The sequence below is a fragment of the Mobula hypostoma genome, chromosome 1 (assembly GCF_963921235.1).
Source record: "Mobula hypostoma chromosome 1, sMobHyp1.1, whole genome shotgun sequence".
Lineage (NCBI taxonomy): Eukaryota > Metazoa > Chordata > Chondrichthyes > Myliobatiformes > Myliobatidae > Mobula > Mobula hypostoma.
The window spans coordinates 79,721,894-79,743,788 of NC_086097.1; the positions used below are offsets into that span (position 1 = coordinate 79,721,894).

Here is a 21,895-nt window from a genome sequence, read left to right on the forward strand (position 1 = left end):
ATTTTGTGTCAAATGACAATGGGGAGGTTTCCCCCTTGATACTGTGGGAAGGTGCAAAAGCTGTGATTAGGGGAAAATGTATTGATTTGGCTGTTCAAATGAAAAAAAAATCCCGAAACGAAAATATAATCAGTTACAAAGTGAAATAAAAAGATTAGAACAAAGGCACAAATTAACACTGAGCAAGGATGATTGGAAAAACCTCCAAAAGTGTAGGGATGCCTTGAATGAGTTGCTCACATATAAAGCAGAAGGAGCACTTAGAGACACAAATCAAAAAGTATTATGAGATGGGGAACCAGGCCAGCTGTCTGTTAGCATTTCAGTTGAGAAAGGCACAATCTAACAGAGTTGTACCGAAAATTAGACATCCTTTAACTCTCTCCAAGGTTTCGAACCCAAACGATGTAGCAGAGGCACTTCGGGCCTTCTATAAAGATCTATATGATTCGTTGGATCCACCACAAAATAAAGGCAAGCTGGACGAAATTTTTAGAGATATCTGTATAAACAAACTTTCTGAAAGTGAGATTGTTTCACTGACACAACCAATCTCAGAACTAGAGATAAAAGAAGTTATTAAAACATTAAAAAAATAATAAATCTCCAGGTATGGATGGATTTCTGGGTGAATTCTATAAGATATTTACAACAGAACTTACTCCAGCTTTATGTAAAGTTTTTATTTATGCTCTGAATGAACATGACCCCCCAGAAAGCTGGTCAGAGGCAATCATATCAGTAATCCACAAGGATGGAAAGGACCCTATAGCATGTAGTTCATATACACCAATCAGCCTGCTTGGTACTGATGTGAAGATTCTTTGTTCTCTTTTAGCAAAGAGACTACAGAAATATATAGGAAAATTGATTAATCCAGATCAAAATGGATTTATTCCAGGCCACCAGGGAGCAAACAATGTTAGAAGAGCTTTCAATATCCAGCCTTTAGCACAGAGATCCATCCACCCTTCAATGCTTCTTAGCCGAGAAGGCATTTGATAGGGTGAGCTGATATACTTAAGACTATACCTTAGAAAAAATGGGCTTTAATGCAATATTTCGAAGTTAGATGAAGACACTGAATAGAGATCCAATTTCCAGCGTTAGAGTAAATGGATACTGTTCCAATTTCTTCAGCTCAAAAGGCGAACTACACAGGGGGGTCCCCTATCCCCGATATTATTTGCCTTAAGCATTGAACCACTGGCTGAGTTAATAAGACAAAATGAACAAATTGAGGGTATAACAGATAAAGGAGGTATAACCCATAAGACAGCTTTATTTGCAGAGGACATTCTTCTCTTTATAAAGAACCCTCTTTCATCAGTTCCCCCGCTTATGCAATGTTTGAGAAGCTATGGAGAGGTCTCTGGATACAAAATTAACGAAGCGAAATCTGAAGCTATGATGATTACAGGGACGTGGCCAAATTATCTGGATGGTGAAATGATTTTTCGTTGGCCTAAACAGGGCTTTAGATATTTGGGGGTTAGTTTACCTCATAGTTCCTCCCAACTCTTTGCAGCCAATTATGTTAAACTTATTAACCAAGTGAGGAGAGACCTTGAACATTGGGAGATGCTTCCTTTATCACTGATAGTTGAAGTGATCAGGATGAATATATTGCCTAGGTTTCTTTTTTTTTTCTAGTGCTCTACCCATAATAGTTCCTATATCTACTTTTAAAATGTCGGATAGACTTATCAGTAGGTTTATATGGCAGAAAAAGAAGCCCAGGGTGAGACTAAAAGTGTTATACCCAGATAAAAAACAGGGAGGTTTAGCTTTACCTCATTTAAATATCTATTATTGGGCTGCCCAATTAAGAGCAATTGTGTCATGGATCAGAGAAGACGTGGATTCAAGATGGGTTCACATAGAACAAAATTCAATTGGTGAGTTATCTTTAGCAGCTCTTCCTTTTTAAAATCCAAACGTGTGGAAGAATGTTGAGACTCAGAATGAATGGGTTAACTATACACTGAAAGTATAGGATAGAATTAGGAAAAAAATTAGATCTTCCAAGGACTATATCAAGGGCCCGAAGCAAAAGTTTGGGCACCCTGCATGGCCAGTACTTAGTAACACCCCCTTTGGCAAGTATCACAGCTTGTAAACGCTTTTCGTAGCCAGCTAAGAGTCTTTCAATTCTTGTTTGGGGGATTTTCACCCATTCTTCCTTGCAAAAGGCTTCTAGTTCTGTGAGATTCTTGGGCCATCTTGCATGCACTGCTCTTTTGAGGTCTATCCACAGATTCTCGATGATACTTAGGTTAGGGGACAGCGAGGGCCATGGCAAAACCTTCAGCTTGTGCCTCTTGAGGTAGTCCATCATGGATTTTTTCAAACGGTGTGATGTTTGCTTCCAGAATTTGCTGGTATTTAATTGAATTCATTCTTCCCTCTAACAGTAAATGTTCCTCGTGCCACTGGCTGCAACCAACACAAGCCCAAAGCATGACTGATCCACCCCCGTACTTAACAGTTGGAGAGGTGTTCTTTTCATGAAATTCTGCACCTTTTTTCTCCAAACATACCTTTGCTCATTGCGGCCAAAATTCAGTATCAGAAGTTTGCAAAGGAACATCTAAACAAGCCTGATGCATTTTGAAACAAGTCCTGTGGACTGATAAAGTTAAAATGGAACTTTTTGGCCGCTCTGTCCCGACGTTTGTTCACAACATCCCTAGTCTTGAGCAGCTTGGTCCAATCCTTGATGTTATCCAGCCACGTTGTTCTTTTCCTTCCTCTTCCTTTCCATATAGCAAGTCTGACAAGATGTTATCTCTCCGCGTAACGTGTCCACAATAAGCAACTTTTAACTTCATTATCTTCTCCAGCAGTATCCATGGTCTATCAACTTCGGACAAAACCCTCTCATTTGAAACTTTCTCTACCCAGATGATCTTCAACATTCGTCGAGAGCACCACATTTCAAAAGCATTAATTCGTTTCATGTCATCCTTCTTCAGGGTCCATGTTTCTGATCCATACCTCAGCACTGACCACACGCAACACTCGAGGAAGCAGATCCTACTTTGGATGTCTACCTTCCTTTTGCATAGTAGATCTTTTAGCTTCATTAACTGGGTCTTAGCCATACCTATTCTCCTTCTGATCGCAACTTCACATCTTCCGTTATCTGTCAGACAACTGCCAAGATAATCAAACGTTCGCACCTGTTCAATGTCTTGTCCATTCACTTGTAATGATACCATCATGAATGAGTCTGTAGTGCTTGTTTTGCTTACCACCATCGATTTTGTTTTCTTAGGGTTGATTTTTAGTCCATATTCAAGGCTTTTCTCATTCACTTTATTCAGCATAATTTGCAGTTCGCATTCGCTGTGAGCTAACAACGCGGTGTCATCCGCATACCTGATGTTATCCACCTTCCGGCCTCCAATTGGAATACCTGTCTCCTGATGGTCGCATTCCCGAAAAATCCATTCTCCGTGGAGGTTGAACAAATCCAGCGAGCCGACACAGCCTTGCCCGACGCCGCGTTTAATACATGCCCATGGTGATAGCTCATTTTCTACCCTGACTGCCGCTTTCTGTTTCCAATACAAGTTCCTTATTATTTGCACATTCTCCTGTCCCAGATCATACTTGTTCAGCACCTCTATTACTTTCTCGTGTCTTACTTTATCAAAAGCCTTTTCATAGTCAATAAAGCATAAGTAGATGGGCTTTTGTGCCTCAATGCATCTCTCCATGATGTTTCACAACGCAAATATTCCTTCCTTTGTTCCTGAACCTCTTCGAAAACCAAACTGTGTTTCTCCAGTTTCATCACTGATTGTACCTTTCATTCTGCTGAACACTATTTTCAACAATAATTTGAGGGAAGGGTGGAGAAGAGAAATGCTGCGGTGATTAGGGATTCGTCAGCTAGGGGAAGGGGCAGGAGGTTCTGTCGGCGAGAACAAGATTCCTGATGGTATGTTGCCTCGCGGTTGCCGAAGTCCGGGATATCTCGAATTGAGTCCTCAACTTTCTTAAGTGGGAGGGTGAACAGTTAGAAGTTGTGGTCCATGTAGGTACCAATGACATGGGTAGGACGAACGTCGAGGTTCTGCATAGGGAGTTTGATGCTTAAAGGGTAGGACCTCCAGAGTTGTGATCTCAGGACTGCTACTAGTGACACGTGCTAGTAAGGCCAGAATTAGGAAGATTATACAGTTTAATATGTGGCTAAGGAGTTCATATAAGAGGGAGGGCATAAGATTTTTGGATTATTGGGCTCTCTTCCAGGGAAGGTGGAATGAGATGGTTTGCACCTGAATTGGAGGGGGACTAATATCTTAGCAGGAGGGTTTGTTAATGCTGCATGGTGGGGTTTAAACTAGAGTTGCACGGGGATGGGAGCCAGAGTGCCAGGACAGTTAGTGGAGAGGTTGTGGAGGCAGAAGTTGGTAAGACCTCAAACACAGTTAAGAATCAAAAGATGAGCATGGTGTGACTAGTGTCCTGAGCAGCATATATTTCAATGCAAGAAATAGCGTAGGAAAGATGGGTGATAATGCTGAAGATAAGGCAGCTGGTTTACAAACAGAAGCAATGTGTGGTGAGAAGAGGCTGTTCGATAGGGCAGAATTGCAGTCAACTTGCAACATAAGAAGCGGGCAAAATTAAAAAGGATGAATACAGGTCTGAAGGTGTTATATTTGAATGCGTGCAATGCACAGAATAAGGTAGATGAACTTGTAGCACAGTTGCAGACTGGCATGTATGATGTTGTTGGCATCACTGAATCATGGCTGAAAAGCAGGGAGCTTAATGTCCATGGATATACATTGTATCGAAAGGATAGGCAGGAAGGGAGAGGGGATGGCATTGCTGTGTTGGTAAAAAATGAAATCAAATCATTGGAAAGAAGTGAGATAGGGTCAAAAATATAGAATCATTGTGGATAGAGCTAAGGAACTGCAAGAGTAAAATGACCCTGAGGGCAGTTGTATGTGGATCCCCAAGCAGTAGTAAGGATGTGGTCTACAAATTATAACAGGAGATAGAAAATGCATGCCAAAAGGGTAATGTTTCAATAGTCATGGGGGATTTTAATATACAGGTATATTGGGAAAATCAGGTTTCTTGCTGGATTCCAAGAGGGGGAATTCTTGAGTACTATGAGAAGGCTTTTATAGAGTAGCTCATGGTTAAGCCCACGAGGGGATCAGCTATTCTGTATTGGGCGATTGAGTGTTGTGCAATGAACCGGAATTGATTAGAGAGAGTTTAAGGTAAAAGGATCCCTAGGGATAAGTGGACATAATATGATTGAATTTATCCTGAACTTCGAAAAGGCAAAGCTAAAGTCAGATGTATCAGTATTACAGTGGAGTAAAGGGAATTTTAGAGGCATGAGAGAGGAGTTGGCCAGAATTAATTGGAAAAGAACACAGGCAGGGATGATAGCAGAGCAGCAATGGCTGGAATTTCTGGAAGCGATTCGGAAGGGCACAGGATATACATCCCAAGGAGGAAGAAGTATTCTAAAGGGAAGATGACACAACCATGGCTAACAAGAGAAGTCAAAGCCAACATAAAAGCCAAAGACAGAACATATAACAGTGCAAAAATTGTGGGAAATTATAGGATTGGGAAGCTTTTAAAAACCAATAGGTGGCAACTAAAAAGTCATCAAGAAATTAAAGATGGAATATGAAAGTATGCGAGCCAATAATATTAAAGTGGATATCAAAAGTTTCTTCAGAATCATACAATATAAAAGAGAGGTGAGAGTGGATATCGGACCACAGGTAAATGATGCTGGAGAGGACGTAATGGGGGACAAGGAAATGGCGGATGAACTGAATAAGTATTTCGCATCAGTCTTCACTGTGGAAGACACTAGCAGTATGGTGGAAGGTCCCGGTTCAGAGGTCATGAAGTATATGAAGTTACCATTACTAGAGAGAAGGTTCTTGGGAAACTGAAAGGTCTGAGGGTAAATAAGTCACTTGGACCAGATGGTGTATATCCCAGGGTTCTGAAAGAGATCGTGAAGGAATTAGTTATGATCTTTCAAGAATTACTACATTCTGGAATGGTTCCGGAAGACTGGAAAATTGCAAATGTCACTCCAATCTTCAAGAAGGAAGAGAGACAGAAGAAAGGAAACGAAAGGCTAGTTCGTCTGACCTCAGTGGTTGGGAAAACATTGGAGTCGATTACATGATAAAATAGGCTGTATGGTTTCCTCAAGGAAAGATCTTGCCTAACAAATCTACTGGAATTCTTTGAAGAATTAACAAGCAAGATAGACAAAGGCAAATTGGTTGATGTTGTGTACTTGGATTTTCAGAAGGCCTTTGACAAGCTGCTTAACAACCTATGAGTCCGTGGTATTACAGGAAAGATTCTAGCACGGATAAAGCCATGTCTGATTGGAAGGAGGCAAAAAGTGGGAATAAAGGGAGCTTTTTCTGGTTGGCTGCTGGTGACTAGTGGTGTTCCACAGGGACCGATTCCTTTTATGTTAGATGTCAATAATTTGGATAATGGCATTGATGGCTTTGCTGCAAAGTTTATAGACGATATGAAGATTGGTAGAGAGGCAGGTAGTTTTGAGGAAGTAGAGTGACTACAGAAGGCCAGACAAATCAGAATGGCAAAGAAATGGCAGATGGAATACAATGTCAGGAAGTGTATGGTCATGCACTTTGGTAGAATAAATGAAAGGGTTGATTATTTTCTAGATGGAGAGAAAATATAAGAAACTGAGGTGCAAAGAGATTTGGGAGTCCTTGTGCAGGATTTCCTAAAGGTAAATTTGTCATATGAAGAGTGTTTGATGGCTCTGGGACAGTATTCACTAGAATTCAGAAGAATTAAGGGTGACCACATTGAAACCTATTGAATGGTGAAAGGCCTTGTTAGAGTGGATGTGGAGAGGACATTTCCACCGATGGGAGAGTCTAAGACCAGAGGACACAGCCTCAGAACAGATGGAGTCCTTTTAGAATGAAGTGGAGGAGAAATTTCTTTAGCCACGAAGTGGTGAATCTGTGGAATTTTTTGCCACAGGCAGCTGTGGAGGTCAAGCTTTACACAGTGGCATACAAAAGTTTGGGAACCCTGGTCAAAATTTCTGTTACTCTGAATAGCTAAGCAAGTAAAACATGACCTGATTTCCAAAAGGCATTAAGTTAAAGATGACACATTTCTTTAATATTTTAAGCAAGATTACTTTTTTAGTTCCATCTTTTACAGTTTCAAAATAACAGAAAAGGAAAAGGGCCCGAAGCAACATGTTTTGGCACTCTGCATGGTCAGTACTTACTAACACCCCCTTTGGCAAGTATCACAGTTTATAAATGCTTTTTGTAGCCAGCTAAGAGTCCTTCAATTCTTGTTTGGGGGATTTTTGTCCATTCTTCCTTGCAAAAGTCTTCTAGTTCTGTGAGGTTCTTGGGCCATCTTGCATGCATTGCTCTTTTAAGGTCTATCCACAGATGTTCAATGATGTTTAGGTTGGGGAACTGTGAGGGCATGGCAAAACCTTCAGCTTGTGCCTCTTGAGGTAGTCCATTAAGATTTTGAGGTGTGTTTAGGATCATTATCTTGTTGTAGAAGCCATCCTCTTTTCATCTTCAGCTTTTTTACAGATGGTGTGATGTTTGTTTCCAGAATTTACTGGTATTTAATTGAATTCATTCTTCCCTCTACTAGTGAAATGTTCCCTGTGCCACTGGCTGCAACACAAGCCCAAAGCATAATCGATCCACTCCTGTGCTTAACAGCTGGAGAGGTGTTCTTTTCATGAAATTCTGCACCCTTTTTTCTCCAAACATACCTTTGCTCATTGCAGCCAAAAAGTTCTATTTTAACTTCATCAGGACTTGTTTCCAAAATGCAGCAGGCTTGTTCAGATGTTCCTTTCCAAACTTCTGACGCTGAATTTTGTAATGAGGATGCAGGAAAGGTTTTCTTCTGATGATTCTTCCATGAAGGTCATATTTATGCAGGTGTCACTGCACAGTAGAACAGTGCACCACCACTCCAGAGTCTGCTCAATCTTCCTGAAGGTCTTTTACAGTCAAACAGGGGTTTTGATTTGCCTTTCTAGCAATCCTACGAGCAGTTCTCTCAGAAAGTTTTCTTGGTCTTCTAGACCTCAACTTGACCTCCACCATTCCTGTTAATTGCCATTTCTTAATTATATTACGAACTGAGGAAACGGCTACCTGAAAACGCTTGGCTATCTTCTTATAGCCTTCTCCTACTTAGTGAGCATCATTTATTTTAATTTTCAGAGTGCTAGGCAGCTGCTGAGAGGAGACTATGGCTGCTGATTGTCGGGACAAGGTTTGAGAAGTCAGGGCATTTATAAAGCTTTGAAATTTGCATGACCCTGGCCTTTCCTAACGATGACTGTGGACAAGTCATAGCTCTAACATGCTAATTAAGGTCTGAGACCTTGGTAAAAGTTATCTGAGAGCTCAGATGTCTTGGGGTGCCCAAACTTTTGCACGGTGCTCCTTTCCTTTTTTTTCCACTCTAAAATTGTACAAAACAAAAATAATACACTACTCTTGCTTAAAATGTTGAAAAGAATATTTCATCTTTAACTTTATGACTTTTGGAGATCAGTTCATCTTCTACTCACTTAACTATTCACAGTAACAGAAATTTTGACTAGGGGTGCCCAAACTTTTGCATGCCAGTGTATGCATCAAAGGCAGAGATTGATAAGATTCTTGACTGGTCAGGGCATGACGGGATACGGGTAAAAGGCAGGAGAGTGGGGCTGAGAGGAAAATTGGATCAGCCATGTTGAAACGGCAGCACAGACCCAATGGGCCAAATGGTCTAATTCTACTCTGATACCTTATGGTCTTATGTCTAATTCAAGCGACAGAAAGCTGAAACTCAGCCAGCTCCATAATTGTCACTAACCTCCACAGCAATTAGGACATTTTGAAAAGGTGATGCCTCAAAAAGGCGGCATCCAACATTAAGGACACCCATCAATCTTCTCATTGATAACATCAAAAAGGAGGTACAGGAGCCTGAAGACACACAATCAGCATTTCAGGAACAGCTCCTTTCCATTCCACTATCAGATTTCTAAATTGATAGTGAACCCCCATACACTACTTCACTCTTTTTAAAAATTTGATTCTGATTCTATCAATCTGCTGTAAATCCTGAATTGTACATAATTCCTATTTTACAATTAATGGGTGCCAAGTTAAAAAAAAACTTATTTCCCTCCTAAACATCAGGCAAGCATTTTAAATGAATTATTCACCTTCTACCAAGTCCTACAAGATGCAATTCAATTCCTAATCTGGTATTTTTTTTAAAACTATTATCTCCACTATTTATTCACATTCACAGGATAGTTTGAGGTGTAGAACACAACACTGTAACTGGCTTTGCCTTTAAATTAACTTGACTAACCATATTTTACAGAATCTGAAGGAAGGATAAAACATTCAGAAACTATTAAGGGTTGCTTGAAAGGTTCATACAGAATAAGCAATATTGATCATGATTGTGAAAATATCATATGACTTAACAGTCAGCAGTATTTTTCTATGAACAATATTATCATATTATAAAGGTCAATCATCTTGTATATTCTATTTAGGATCCAACAGAATGCATTGAATATCTGATAAAACCAACATTATCTGCAGATACAGAGGTATAAATTTCACGAGAAAATCAGTAAGCACTTTACTGTTTTGAAATATATATAATAGAAACTACAAGTTAGCAAAGAATTTTAAAAAAAAACTCAAGATTGATAAAAATGGCTATTTAGAGGAGAAATTAACTAGATGATATTACAAGCACAGTGATACTTATAACCAGATTTTCTTTTGGTGAAACAGATGTAGTAACAAGAGATATTTTTCCAAATCTGTTTTAAAACTGCAAGATTTGAATAAACACTGCTGCACATGTTTCTACCCATGAAGCAGTAAGCTTCAAAAATATTGTTGTAGATTACAGCAACTCAACAATTAGTTTTGCTCGACCCTTTATATGAGAATTTCTAACAGTTTTAACATTCAAGATTCAAGATTCAAAGAACTTTATTGTCATTCTAACCATACATCAGCTCTGCAGGGCAGAATGAGACAGCGTTTCTCAGGGGCAGTGCAAGCATAACATAACAAACGCAACACTAAATAATAAACATAACAATAAATAGTAAAACACAACAGCCACATGTCAGTTAAAATCAGTTATAAGTGTCTAGTGCAAGTTAAAAGTGTCCAAAGCAGAGTCAGGTGGAGCAGCTATTTAGCAGTCTGACTGCCTGTGGGAGGAAGCTGTTTAGTAGCCTCGTGGTTTTAGTTTTGATGCTCCTGTAACGTTTGCCTGATGGCAGAAGAACAAACAGTTCATGGAGAGGGTGTGAGGGGTCTTTAATGATGCACCGTGTCTTCTGGAGGCATCGACTCTGAAAGAGGTCTTGGACAGAAGGTAGGGAGACCCCAATAACCTTCTCTGCTACCCTAACCACCCTCTGCAAGGCCTTTTTGTCGACAGCACTGCAGCTGGAGTACCAGGTTGTGATGCAAAAGGTCAGCACACTCTCAACCACGCCTCTGTAGAATGTAGTTAAGATGTTAGTGGGGAGTGATGCTTGTTTAAGCTTCCTCAGAAAGTGCAATCTCTGCTGGGCCCGTTTCACAATCCCAGTGGTGTTCCTGGACCAGGTGAGATTGTCCGAGATCTGCACCCCAAGAAACTTGATGTTTTCCACTCTCTCCACTGTGGAGCCGCTGATGCTGAGGGTGTGTGCTCAGGCTGAGACTGTCTGAAATCGACGATCATCTCCTTGGTTTTGGTGAAACATGGTGAGGAAACATAATGAAGATGGCCACCTAATGCCAACTGCTCTGAGTACAGTTCAGGTTCCAGCAAGAAAGAACAAGGATGGCAAGGTGCAGAAACTTTGAATGTAGAGAGTCATAGTAAATTTAGTCAAGAAGGAAAAGCAGCCATATGTACGGCTTAGGAAGCCAAAATCAAAAGGAGCTGGAAAAGAACTCACAAAGAAAATTAGGAGTGCCAGAATGGGCCATGAAAATTCCTTGGCAGGCAGGATAAAAGAGAATCCTAAGGCATTCTATACATACATTGATAGCAAGAGGATAACTAGTGAGAGAGCAGGATTGTAAACTTAAATTTGCCAGACCAATAACGACACCACAAACAGTTCTTTACTTTAACCTTTTTCACCAGTTTATTTGTTTGAACTCAGCCGGCGAGAGGCACAGATTCAGAACACCAGAGGGACAGAATTCCTCTCCCCCGGGGGCTCGTATCGAACCTCTGTCTAACATGCAGACACGTTACAATTTATAAAACTCGACAGACACAGAGCACTTAGTTCAACTGTCATTCCCACCAAGTCTGTTGGAGCAAAACTTAATTACTTAGATAAGAGAGTCCACTAAATCAAGGTTTTAATTACAAATGGATGTATTGTCCAGCCCTTATCAGTTATTCCTTTTGCTAGGCCCTGACTTAATTACAGACAGATGTTCACTCCTGTCCTTAACAGTGAGTCCTCCCTTTCCCTAAACAAAGAGGGAACTTAGCTCAATAAGTGCGAAACCATAAGTCAGGATGTGTGAGAACCATGAGAACTCAACCCCCATTACAGTCTTTGAGTCATTAATCTAAACAAACTGCAGGCAGATTCCTCAGTGAAGGACAAACAGAAATTTGTGCACTATCCAGAACAGAGCACACATAAGTTTGCACTTAATTTTAACCCGTTATTTACAAGAGTCCAAGAATCATTTCTTAAATCCCCAATACCCTTAAGACTTCATCAATCCCTCCTTTTTATCATTACATGATAAACTTTTACAATCGATCGTCCTCTCTACAACAGGATACAAAACATGGACAAAGGCACTGTAGGATACAGACAATAATCAAAATTAATACAATCACAGACTTTCGAAATGCAAAAACAACCCCCAGAAGTCCCCAAATATATTAAAGGTCCAGGGCCATCCCCCTTTCACAATTCTTAAATCGCTCAGTCACTACAGCCCCGTGCATACACCGGATACCACTCACAACACTAGTCCTAGAAATAAGATGATCAGGATTTATGATCATGTACCCGACATCTCTTCCTATTATCCAGGTGTCCAAGGGTTTCTCTCCTTGAAGATGAGTTATGTCCCCAGCTTTGATTTCAGTGGTGTCCCAAACATCCCTCAGAATACATCGCTCTGTGCTGTTGTTACTCAGAGTACCTGGCTGGTTCACTGTAATGGTCAAACGTATTTCAGGATCGCCACAGGAACTAAGAATGCTATTCACCGTCACAACTTCGAACTGACCCTTGTGAAAGCTTATACCATCATCTGAACACTTCCTCCTTGGGCAGCTCATTTTTGCTGCTCTGTCGAAACCTTGTAGCTTGATCCCCATCTTCGTTTCTTGTGAGTTTTCTGATAATGTAACTTCTGCAAGCATTGTTTTGTTTAATATTTTGGAATGTAGTTCATGCTGATATGTTTCTGTCTCCAAAAGTGTGACAGCCGTTTCTTTGTTGCCTGTATAATCAGCCTGTGTCTCTTCATAGTTTTTACGTTTTGAATTTATGCAGTGAGGTATAGTATTCCCTTTGCACAGTTCTCATTGATGTTTTGCAGGTATGTCAGGAGTTTTCAGGAGATCCAGCTTTGAGGGTGTTTGCAGCTTCTGTAGCCAAACTTTATTCACTGGCATTGTGGACTGAATCCATTCGCTCTCCCTTTTACTGTAGCCATCATATTGTGTTTTAGTTACTCAAGTCAATGCAGAATCACAACTTTTATTCTGTATATGTATATATTGTTTTGTATCTAATCTCTGAAAAGGATTCCTTAATGGATTTATATGCGTGGGCAATTGTATGTTCCCCATATTGTTCTTTCTAGTCAAACAAAACTTTGCATCTGTCTGTACAGTAGCTGGAGATGGGAACACCTTCAAAGTACTATTTATACACTGTCTTGTCTTCATATTTTTCAGCTTCCCATTCTCAGCTCTCTTCACAGCGCTGCATAGCTGAAACCCAGAAACAGTCTGCTTAATAGCCGTTAGACACTCTTCTAGAAGACTATCGGAGGAAGCCTCTGTGTTTGCAATGTGTTAAACCTTTCTCTTTAACCAGGGTTCCTCTCCATTTCTTTGACTTCAGTGCCCCATTGGGACTAGTAAATCTTTTCCCAGGCAGCTTAATGGAACAAAGTGTCTCACAATCTTTCAATAGACTTTGCCTCTTTTTGTTCTCAGTAAACTTATATTGTGGAACCGGTTTCTCATTTTCTATATCTGAACAGCTCAAAAAAATGCTGAGATTCAGCTATTATATTTTCCTTTGATTGGCTAAAACTATAACGGCGGACTGGTATCATAGTGGGTACTGCAATCTCATTCATTTGTGTTTCAGGAACAGTAAAAATTTCTACATTATTCACTGGACATTCAGGGACTGCTTCACTGACATCGGAAGTGTCTGGAATACTTGATTTCAGAAAATTCTCTTCATTGCTGCTTTCCAATTGACTTAAGTCCACGGGGAAAGTTTTTATCCCTTTTGTTTCATCAATTCCATGTACAAATGAAATTTCCTCGGTTTCTTTTCCACCAATGATGAATTTCCTTTAATTCCAGAGAGTCCGTCTACTCAGTTCCTTCAGTAACACGTTTGCAGTCTGTTTGATGTATCCACCGAGATTGCCCCCTCAGTTTCACAGCTGCGGGAGTGGTCAGTAACACCTGATACAGTCCTCTCCACCGAGGTCAGAGTTTCCCTCGATCCCAGTTCTTGATCAGGGCAAAATTTCCAGGCTCAACTGTGGAATAGTCACCTTTGGGGTGGGTTTTGTTTTCCCAATAGGCCTGCCGCACCCGTGAATGCAAGCTTTGGAGAGTTTTAGTTAACTTGCAGAAGTATTTTCCCATCTCCTCCCCCAAGGTATGCATATCTAATTTTGCAGGTAAGCTCTCAGGGAGGAGCGGCAAACAAGGTCGGGGTCCCCATGGGGTTCCAAAGGCTTCCTGTAGATAATTTCTGCAGGTGAAAACCCCGTCTTACTTGATGGCGTGATTCTCATATGGAATAGGGCTAAGGGTAAAACCTTCCACCAGGTCAATCCAGTTCCTTGTGTAAGTTTGGCCAACTTATCCTTCAAAATACCATTGACTCGTTCCACTATGCCACTGCTTTTGGATGATGGGTGCAGTAGAACTGCTGTTTTATAGCATGTTCTTTACAGACTTCCTCATTTATTTTGGCAACAAAATGTGGCCCATTGTCCGAGCTTATCATTTCTGGAAGTCCATAGCGAGGAATTATTTCTTTTAGCAATATTTTCACAACAGTCATAGCAGCATTGTTAGTTGTAGGTACAGCTTCAATCCATCTGCTAAATACATCTACTATCACTGAACAATATTTATAACAATGTACTGTAGGTAGTTCTATAAAATCAAGTTGCAAACAAGAAAAAAGTCCATCAGGCAATGGGGTAGTTCCGGAACCACAAGGCATCCCCTTTCCAACATTCACTTTCTTACAAATTAAGTATGCTTTGGCTCGTTTTTCAGCTGCTTTCTGGAAATCAGGGTGCCACCAAGATTGTAACAATATATTAACCATTCCCTCCTTGTCCAGGTGTGTACAATTATGTACATAATCTATCAAAATAAGTAAGAACACAGAGGGAACACAGACCTGTCCCACAGCGGTCACCCATAACTTGGTCTGAGGTTCAAGGTGGCAACCTATTTGGGACTATAGTTTGCGCTCTCCTTCAGGGGCGTCCCCCTGGAAGTTACGTATTTCCCCCATATCCGGCATAGCTGTCCATGGGTCACGTCTAATAGAGGCCTGCTTATTTCCTGAGGGGATCAAAAGTGTGCAGTTCAAGGCTGTCTGTTTGGCCGCCAGGATGTATGAGGATGTGTGAGACCCATGTCTAAGTCAGGACCCATGAGAACTCAACCCCTATTACAGTCTGTGAGTCATTAATCTAAGCAAGCTGCAGGCAGATTCCTCAGTGAAGGACAAGCAGAAATTTGTACACTAGCCAGCACAGAGCACACATAAGCTTGCGCTTAATTTTAACCCGTTATTTACAAGAGTCCAAGAATCATTTCTTACGTCCCCAATACCCTTAAAACTTCATCAGGATCACTCAAGGATAAAGGAGGGAACATGAGCTTAGAAGAAGAAGACGTGGTACAGGTTGTAAATGGGTACTCAGCATCAATATTTACCAAGGAGAAGAATGTTGAGGTCAGGGAGATTAGTGTGGAACAACTAGTATGTGAGGACATTTTGAGATAGAGATGAAAGTAGTAATGAGTCTCATAGAAAATTAAGGTGGATAAGTCATTGGGGCTGATAGGATGTGACCCTGTTTATTGAAGGAAGCAAGAGATGAGATTGTTGGAGCCTTGGGGAAAATCTTTGTGTATTCTCTTGCCACAGGTAATGTCCTGAAGGCCTGGTGGGTAGCTAATGTTGTTCCATTGTCCAAGGAGACAAACAGGGATAATCCTGGAAATAATAGACTCGTGAGTATCATATCAGTGGTAGAGAAACTACTGGAGAAGTTCCTTAGGGATAGGATTTATGAGTATCTGGAAAACCATTGCCTAATTAGTGACATCGGTATAGTCACATCTCACTAATTTGATTGAGATTTTTGAGGAGGTGGCAACGATGACTGAAGTAAGTAAAGCTGTGGATGTTGAACATGTGGACTCTAGTAAAGCATTTGACAAGGCCCCTCATGGGAGGCTCATCCAGAATATTAAGCGGCATGGAAATACGATGAGCTGGCCAGACAGAACGGGCTTGCCCACAGAAGATGAAGGATAGTGTTCGATCAGATTTATTCTGACTGACAGCCTGTGACTTGTAGCATTCCGCAAAGCCAAGAAAAGGAAAGCCTTTTGTGTATGGCAGAATGACATCAGCAGCAAGACCAAAAGAGATGCTTACTCTAGAGATAAGGGAAAAGCCCAGCATCGGATGAGAGAGCTAAAGAATTCTTGGTGGACTGAGAAAGCCCAGGGAATACAGAGACTCACAGAACTCTGGTGACATAACAGGCTTCTTCAGTGCCATCAAAGCAGTCTATGGTACAAGATACTGTGGATTAAACCTCCTACCCTCAAAGGATGGGAAGAACTTTTTAAAGACCATAAGACATAGGAGCAGAATTAGGTCAATCAGCCCTTTGGGTCTGCTCTGCTATTCCATCATGGCTGATTTATTATCCCTCTCAAACCCATTTTCCTGCATTCTCCCTGTAACCTTTGATGACCTGATTAATCAAAAAGCTATAAACCTCCACAGCAGTCTGTGGCAATGAATTCCACAGATTTACCACACACTGCCTAAGAAGTATTTTCCACATCCCTGTTCTAATTGAATGTCCCTCCATTCTGAGGTCATGCCCTCTGGTCCTAGACTCTCCCACTATTGGAAACATCCTCTCCACATTTACTCTATATAGGCTTTTCAAAATTCAATACGTTTCAATGACATACCCACTACATTCATCTAAACTCCAGTGAGTACAGGCCCAGAGTAATCAAATGCCCCTCATATGTTAATCCAGTCATTTCTCGGATTATTCTTGTGAACTTCCTCTGGACCCTCTCTAATGTCAGCACATCTTTTCTTAGATAAAGGGCCCAAAACTGCTCACAATACTCCAAGTGCAGAAACCAATGCCTATTAAAACCTCAGCATGCATCCTTGCTTTTGTATTCTCTCCTCTCAGAATGAATTGCATTTGCGTTCCTCACCATGGACTCAACCTGCAAGTTAATCTTTAGGGAGTCCTGATGAGGACTCCCAAGTATACTTGCACCTCTGATTTTTGAACTTTATTTCCTTATTTATAGTTCACAACTTTATTCTTTCTACCAAAGTGCATGACCATGCACTTTCCTGAACTATATTCCATCTGCTGCTTCTATGCCCATTCTCCCAATCTGTCTAAGTGCTTCAACACCACCTGCCCCTTCACCTAGTTTCATATCATCAAACTTGGCCACAAAGCCATCATTTCCTTCATTTAAGCAACACACATCAAAGTTGCTGGTGAACGCAGCAGGCCAGGCAGCATCTGTAGGAAGAGGTGCAGTCAACGTTTCAGGCTGAGACCCTTCGTCAGGACTAACTGAAGGAAGAGTGAGTAAGGGATAAAAGGGATAAAATCCCTTACTCACTCTTCCTTCAGTTAGTCCTGACGAAGGGTCTCGGCCTGAAACGTCGACTGCACCTCTTCCTACAGATGCTGCCTGGCCTGCTGCGTTCACCAGCAACTTTGATGTGTGTTGCTTGAATTTCCAGCATCTGTAGAATTCCTGTTTGCGTTTAAATTTCCTTCATTCAAATCACTAAGATATAACATGAAAAGAAGCGGTTCCAATACTGATTTCTGCGGAATACTACTAGTCACCTTTATTCCTTCTCTTTGCCTCCTGCCAGTCAGCCATCTATCCATGCTGGTATCTTTCCTGTAATACCATGGACTCTTTTCTTGTTAAGCAGCATTGTGAGTGGTATCTTGCAAAGGCCTTCTGAAAATCCAAATAAACAACATACTGTAGCGATGTGCTACACACAGCGCTAGAATAACCACACGGAGTTGGTGAGTTAGGGTTGCGATGAAAGAGATTTATTCAAACTTCGCGGCCCGCTTTAAAGCCTTCCCGTTCCCGCCCTCCCTGGGCGGGACTACTGTGGGGAATGCATATTCCCAGACCCTTTCTGCGCGCGGGATTTTCCCCCTGCTGGTGAAGATGGCCTGGCGCCCTTTTTGCTGCCGGCCCTCTGCCTGCGCGCGCTGTTTCGTGAACCGGTTCGTGGGTGCCAGAAAGTGGGTCGCCACATAACCCCCCCCCAGAACCGGCGATACCTCCCCCAATGTCCACAGTCTGGATCGGCCTCTGTTTGGGAGGTCTGCCCCTGCGCCGCGGTGCCTGAGCCTGGACCGGTTGCGCCAAGTCCACATGGGCTGGTTTGAGTCAGTCCACCGTGAAAACCTCCTCTCTCCCCGCAATGTCCAGCACGAATGTGGACCCGTTGATCCTGATCACCTTAAACGGCTCCTCGTAGGGCCGCTGTAGCGGTGCCCGGTGTCCGCCCCTTCGTACAAAAAGAAACTTACAGTTCTGCAGGTCTTTGGGTACGCAGGTCGGGCTCTGTCCGTGCTGTGAAGTGGGTATGGGGGCCAGGTTACCGAGCCTTTCCCGTAGTCTGTCCAGGACTGCTGTGGGTTCTTCCTCTTGCCCCCTTGGGGCTGGTATGAACTCTCCTGGGATGACCAGGGCCACGCCGTACACCAACTCGGCCGACGAGGTGTGTAGATCCTCTTTGGGTGCCGTGCGGATTCCGAGCAGGACCCAGGGAAGTTCGTCCACCCAGTTAAGGCCCCTCCAGGCAGGCCATGAGAGCCGATTTCAGGTGACGGTGGAAGCGCTCCACTAGTCCGTTCGACTGTGGGTGGTAGGCAGTTGTGTGGTGTAGCTGTGTTCCTAAAAGTCTGGCCATAGCCGACCACAGGCTGGAGGTGAACTGGGCGCCCCTGTCGGAGGTAATGTGGGCTGGTACCCCAAAGCGTGCTACCCAGGTTGCGATCAGTGCTCGGGCGCAGGATTTGGAGGTGGTGTCGCTGAGCGGGACTGCCTCTGGCCATCTGGTGAACCGGTCTATCATAGTTAGGAGGTACCGTGCTCCTCGTGACACTGGCAGGGGCCCCACGATATCCACATGAATGTGGTTGAACCTCTGGCGGGTGGGTTCGAACCGCTGCGGTGGAGCCTTGGTGTGCCGCTGCACCTTGGCCGTTTGGCACTGCATACACGTTTTGGCCCATTCACTGACCTGTTTACGAAGTCCATGCCACACGAACCTGTTGGAGACCAGCCGGATAGTTGTCCTGATGGAGGGGTGCGCTAAGTTGTGAATGGATTCAAACACCCGCCGGCGCCAGGCTGCTGGGACGACAGGGCGGGGTTGGCCGGTAGCTACGTCACACAGTAGGGTCCTCTCACCTGGGCCTACGGGGAGGTCTTGGAGCTGCAAACCGGAGACTGCAGTCCTGTAACTGGGGATCTCAGCGTCTGCCTGCTGTGCCTCTGCCAGCGCTGCATAGTCCACCCCCTGGGACAGGGCCTGTATGGTAGGTCTGGAAAGTGCGTCTGCCACGACATTCTTTCCAGAGACATGCTGGATGTGCGTCGTGTACTCGGAGATGTAGGACAGATGTCGCTGCTGGCGGGACGACCAGGGGTCGGACACCTTAGTGAACGCAAAGGTAAGCGGTTTGTGGTCAGTGAACGCGGTGAAGGGCCTACCTTCTAAGAAGTACCTGAAATGCCGGATTGCCAGGTAAAGTGCCAATAGCTCCCGGTCGAAAGCACTGTATTTGAGTTCGGGTGGTCGTAGGTGTTTGCTGAAGAACGCCAGGGGTTGCCAGCGACCCTCGATGAGTTGTTCCAGCACTCCACCGACTGCTGTGTTGGATGCGTCCACCGTGAGGGCAGTAGGAACGTCCGTTCTGGGGTGCACTAGCATCGCGGCGTTTGCCAAGGCTTCTTTGGTTTTAACGAAAGCGGTTGCGGCCTCTTCGTTCCAGGTAATGTCCTTGCCCTTACCCGACATTAGAGTGAACAAGGGGAGCATGGTTCGGGCTGCTGAGGGGAGGAAACGGTGGTAGAAATTCACCATACCTACGAATTCCTGCAAGCCTTTGATTGTGTTGGGTCGGGGGAAGTGGCGGACCGCGTCTACCTTGGCGGGCAGCGGGGTTGCCCCGTCTTTAGTAATCCTGTGGCCCAGGAAGTCAATGGTGTTGAGTCCGAACTGGCATTTGGCTGGATTGATTGTAAGGCCGAATTCACTCAGGCGGGAGTAGAGCTGGCGGAGGTGGGACAGATGCTCCTGCCGACTACTGCTGGCTATGAGGATGTCGTCCAAATAGATGAATGCAAAGTCCAGGTCGCGTCCCACCGCGTCCATTAGCCGCTGGAAAGTCTGTGCGGCATTCCTTAGACCAAACGGCATTCGGAGGAATTCGAAACGTCCGAACGGGGTGATAAGTGCTGTTTTGGGGATGTCGTCCGGATGTACAGGGATTTGATGGTATCCCCGGACGAGGTCTACCTTGGAAAAGATCCTTGCGCCGTGTAGGTTTGCTGCGAAGTCTTGAATGTGCGGCACAGGGTAGCGGTCTGGCGTTGTAGCCTCGTTCAGTCTGCGGTAGTCACCGCATGGTCTCCAGCCCCCCGTTGCCTTGGGCACCATGTGAAGAGGGGAGGCCCATGGGCTGTTGGACCGTCGTATGATCCCTAATTCCTCCATCTTCTTGAACTCCTCCTTCGCCAGTCGGAGCTTGTCCGGGGGAAGCCTTCGAGCACGGGCGTGGAGGGGTGGTCCCTGGGTCGGGATGTGGTGCTGTACTCCGTGTCTGGGCATGGCTGCCGTGAACTGCGGTGTCAGTACTGATGGGAAATCCGCCAGGACCCTGGTGAATTTATCGTCGGACAGCGTGATGGAGTCCAGGTGTGGGGCTGGCAACTGTGCTTCACCCAGGGAGAACGTTTGAAAAGTCTTGGCGTGGACTAATCGCTTCCCTTGCAAGTTGACCAGCAGGCTGTGGGCTCGTAGAAAATCTGCCCCCAGCAGTGGTTGGGCCACGGCGGCCAGTGTGAAGTCCCACGTGAACCGGCTGGAGCTGAACTGTAGCCGCACCATGTGGGTGCCGTAGGTTCGTATTGTGCTGCCATTAGCGGCCCTCAGGGTGGGTCCCGGTTCTCTGTTGCGGGTGTCGTAACTCATTGGAGGTAAGACGCTGATCTCCGCTCCGGTGTCGACCAAAAAGCGGCATCCCGACTGCTTGTCCCAGACGTACAGGAGGCTGTCCTGATGGCCAGCCGCCGTAGCCATCAGCGGCGGCTGGCTCTGGCGTTTCCCGGGAATTTGCAGGGCGGTCTGCAGCGGCGGGCCTCCGTGCCCCACCGCTGGTGGTAGAAACACCATTGTTCATCGGGCTCCTCACTCCCGTCGCCGGGTTTTGTAGGCTCTGCTGCCGGGCCTGGTCTGGTCTGTTGTTGGGCATGCGGCTTGGTGATCTGTGCGACGGATGCCCCTCTCTCTTTCCTGGCACTCCACAGCACATCTGCTCGGGCCGCCACCTCCCGGGGGTTGCTGAAATCTGCGTCGGACAGCAGCAGGCATATGTCCTCGGGCAGTTGCTCTAGGAACGCCTGCTCAAACATGAGGCAGGGTTTGTGTCCTTCAGCCAGGGCCAGTATCTCGTTCATTAATGCTGACGGCGGCCTGTCTCCCAAACCATCCAGGTGCATTAAGCGCCGTGCTCATTCGCGCCGTGAGAGTCCGAAAGTCCTTATGAGCAGGGCTTTGAATGCTGTGTATTTGCCGTCCTCCAGGTTACCGAGCCTTTCCCGTAGTCTGTCCAGGACTGCTGTGGGTTCTTCCTCTTGCCCCCTTGGGGCTGGTATGAACTCTCCTGGGATGACCAGGGCCACGCCGTACACCAACTCGGCCGACGAGGTGTGTAGATCCTCTTTGGGTGCCGTGCGGATTCCGAGCAGGACCCAGGGAAGTTCGTCCACCCAGTTAAGGCCCCTCCAGGCAGGCCATGAGAGCCGATTTCAGGTGACGGTGGAAGCGCTCCACTAGTCCGTTCGACTGTGGGTGGTAGGCAGTTGTGTGGTGTAGCTGTGTTCCTAAAAGTCTGGCCATAGCCGACCACAGGCTGGAGGTGAACTGGGCGCCCCTGTCGGAGGTAATGTGGGCTGGTACCCCAAAGCGTGCTACCCAGGTTGCGATCAGTGCTCGGGCGCAGGATTTGGAGGTGGTGTCGCT

General features: G+C 44.5%; 1 protein-coding gene and 1 pseudogene across 9 annotated transcripts in view; both read right to left on the reverse strand.

Moving 5' to 3' along the window:
* Window positions 1–21,895, reverse strand: part of LOC134348279 (gephyrin) — a 684,809-nt gene that overhangs the window by 257,383 nt on the left and 405,531 nt on the right. The gene's annotated exons all lie outside the window — the stretch shown is intronic.
* LOC134356597 (uncharacterized) lies at window positions 11,688–13,643 on the reverse strand (annotated as a pseudogene).